This window comes from Rhagoletis zephyria, unplaced genomic scaffold, assembly GCF_001687245.7.
Source record: "Rhagoletis zephyria isolate East Lansing unplaced genomic scaffold, Rhagoletis_zephyria_1.1 Rzeph_scaffold_05281, whole genome shotgun sequence".
Taxonomy (NCBI): domain Eukaryota; kingdom Metazoa; phylum Arthropoda; class Insecta; order Diptera; family Tephritidae; genus Rhagoletis; species Rhagoletis zephyria.
The window spans coordinates 30,145-34,052 of NW_016162364.1; positions in this window are offsets into that span (position 1 = coordinate 30,145).

The following is a 3,908-nucleotide window of genomic DNA, read 5'->3' on the forward strand; positions in this document are numbered from 1 at the left end:
CTTATCAACGCAGCGCAATCACGCCATTTTCCGAGCGAAAAAAGCGCTTTGCAAGATAAAAAGCCAAAAAGTCCTCTTCTTGTTCTCAATCCTTCATTGGACAAAGACGGACTTCTACGGGTTAATGACCGATTAGCACATCCCACATTGNTTTGCAAGATAAAAAGCCACTTAACAAAAAAAGTCCTCTTATTGTTCTCAATCCTTCGTTGGACAAAGACGGACTTTTACGGGTTAATGGCCGATTAGCACATTCCACATTAAGCTATAATGAAAGGCACCCAATAATTCTCCCTACCGAATCGAGGTTCTGCCAGCTATATTTGGAGTTTTTACACTCGCTGCTTCTTCACGCAGAAACACGATTAATGCTCCAAATGGTAAGGCAAGAGTACTACGTACCAAAGCTTAAAGCTCTAATTAAAAAATACATTTTTCATTGCAAAGTGTGCACGCGNACGATTAATGCTCCAAATGGTAAGGCAAGAGTACTACGTACCAAAGCTGAAACCTCTAATTAAAAAATGCATCTTTCAATGCAAAGTGTGCACGCTGTACAAGCAACAAACACGCACCCAAATAATGGCCGCTCTACCCCCTGAGCGCTGCAGTTTCTCACTCCCATTTTCCACAACGGGAGTAGATTTTGCTGGGCCATTCCAAATTAAAGCATCGGTGCTAAAATCTACAACCCTTATCAAGGGATACGTTGCAGTTTTTGTCTGTTTTTCCACAAAGGCAATGCATCTCGAGCTATGCTCGGATCTTACAACCGGCAATATATACCACCCAGCGCCCCCCACATGGGCGGCTTGTGGTAATCTGCAGTGAAAAGCTTTAAAATCCATCTAAAGAAAACCGCTGTAACCCACAAGTTTACCTTTGAAGAATTCACGACGCTTCTGGTGCGAATTGAAGCAGTCCTCAATTCGAGGCCTCTGTCCGCACTTTCCCAAGACCCAGCTGATATGACAGCACTTACTCCGGGTCACTTCATTCGAGGTGCACCGCTATTGGCCATTCCCGAGCCTGATGCGGAAGACCTCCCCCTACTAAACCGGTGGGAGAAAGTCAAAGCACTTCACCACCAATTTAACCGCCGCTGGAAAGAAGATTACCTCAAAGATCTTCAGAAGAGATACAAGTGGAAAACCCCACAACGCGATCCTCAGCCAGGCGACCTCGTCGTGATCAAAGAAGATTCGCTCCCCCCCACCGAGTGGCGAGTGGGACGAATCGAAAACGTTCGCCACGGCCCTGATAACCACATACGTGTCGTAAAAATCCGTACACAAAACGGAGTTATCACGCGGCCACTTGTCAAACTGTGCTTCCTTCCAAAAGCACAATAAATAATTCTATACATATTTTCCTTCTGTATATTAAGGGTCTTAACTTCCCGCTTAAATATTGTACCCAAGTAATTCTCGTTTCTCTGCCTTTGCTTCTACTTCCAGATTGAAGACATCATGGCATCGCGGAAGGCATGCCCCTGGCTCCAACGGCAGAGTCGGATAACTGCCTACAATGCCGGCTCTGCCACCGGTACCACGCCTTCAAGGCAATGAAGCCGCCACAACGGTTGGGAGTGGCCCGCGCGCAGGGCTACTGCGTCAACTGCCTCGCACTCACCCACACTACCGGGGAATGCGACTCACCAGGCAGTTGCAAGACCTGCGGGCTAGCGCACCACACGCTGCTGCATGTGGCAGCCAACACCCATGCGCGCAAGGGGCCAAGGGAACAAGGGCCCAAGCAACGAAAACCGGCCACAAAGGCCCCAAGGAGCAACAAGCGGCGCGCACCACCGAAGAGGAAGGCGCTGAAGACCGCACAGCAGAAGGCGCAGAAGAATGCGCAAAACCACGGAAGGCAGGGGCCGCAACCACCGCGCAAAAAGACCGCCCAAAGGACGATCGCGCGCACCCACCAAGGCCTGCAAACGGCCAGCTACCAGGGTTCACCACTAACCGTGTCCTGGGCAACACCATCCGCGCGCTAAAAGAGCTGCAGAAGACCCTGAGCAGCGCATTCCTGCAGGGCGGGGAGAATGTTTAAGCCGCCGCTTAAAGCGCAATACGACGGCCGTGCGCGCAATCCTTGGCCGCAGCAGTTTGGCAGTTGATCGACGTCAACTCCGAAAATGCAATTACCGAGCGCGCACGGCCGCCTCCCCATCGTCGTAAAACATCAGCAGAAGGTAGTTCAGCTAACATCGTCAGACTACGCGCACGTGCCCCCTGAAAGCTAGTATTTGGGAACTCCCTTTAAATGTTCCATTTTGTAAATTCTATAAGTGAAAACATAAACTTTAATTGTTAAAAAAAGCTCATGAATAAACTGAGGTGAACTTTGTAAATTTAAAATTGAAAACTGAAGTCTTTTCCTTCAAACGGAAATTAAAGTGTAGTGAGGTGAGTGCGAAGGGACCAAGCGAGCGAATTAAATCAGCTGGATTATGGGAAATGAACCAGTAGGATGCCAGGATAAAAATGAATGTTTACTTCAAAACCAACAACCAACATCAACAACCATCAACAAGCATCAAAAACCAGAGCTCAGTACGTCATAGTTATTTTTCTTCTGTTTTTGGAAGCCAGTGCAATGAGGTATAGTTTTAATAAACATTTATTCGATTTGAAATTTTTACTACTATAGTCTTTATTTTGCAGTGGTCAAAACGTTGAAACTGCGCGTAAAATATATACTATTACATTTTCATTTATCCACTTAGTTAAGTTTAACTATAACGAAGCAAAATGATGTGTAAAAACAAGTAATTGCTATTAAATCTAAGTAAAAAAATCATACAATTTAAATGATAATTATTAAAAAGATACATGCATACATATATACGTTCAGAACATAAATATATATAGGATATACAATTTTAATCTCTTTGTCAACTTAATTGCGGCCCTGAAAAGGGCCTCTTGTTGATTGGCTTATATGTATGTATCTAAACATAAAATTTCAATCTCTTTGTCAACTTAATTGCGGCCCTGAAAAGGGCCTCTTGTTGATTGGTATAAATGTATTTATCTAAACATAAAATTTTCATCTCTTTGTTAATTAATTGGCGGCCCTGAAAAGGGCCTTTGGCTAAATTATATTACTTGCCTGCAAATAAATAAATTTATATTTGTATAAGACGCTTGATGATTTTCTAAAACTAGGGACTTACGTAGCATGCAAGTCTTTTAATTTTAGGCGTCTGAAATACTGAGATCAGTGCGTGTGAAATGCGGACGTTGATTCATGCTGCAAATTTAAAAACGCTTTAGTTCAAAACTTACCACATGTTTGGTATTTTATGTAGTGCTTACGGTTCTATAATGGTACCATATGCATCTAGGTCAGAGTTTTTTTGTTAATATCGTGAAGCATCTGGAACGCAACTATTAAGATCTGTTAATTATTAACGTACACTTCCACTTTCAACACTTCCACTTCCTGAAGATCACTATCATAGTATACACAGTTACGGATAGGTGACGTCGAAGCATCAACAGTACCGTCCCTGGGCCGATATTCTTTATCGCCTTCATTTAAACCAACTAATAAACCACTGATATTAATAATATAATATTTATAGTATAATATTTGCTACCTTCGCAATTTTGTAGCTCAATGACCTCCTCAACGCTGTCATTTTGTGACTCACACACCGCAGCAGGATCTATTTCCCACTCAAAATTGGTTGGCACGGCGTCGCGGCGAAGCGATGGTCGACTAGCAACTCCTAAGCCTTTTATTTGATATCGACATATACAGGGTGTCCCAGAAGTAACGTGCCAAACTTTAGGGCAAGGTAGGTGGGGGGGTGAGCTCACTGATAAACAAAAAATTTTCAGGTAAAAGTGTCACCGTTTTTGAAATATTTACATTTTTTCGAATTTAAAAAAAAT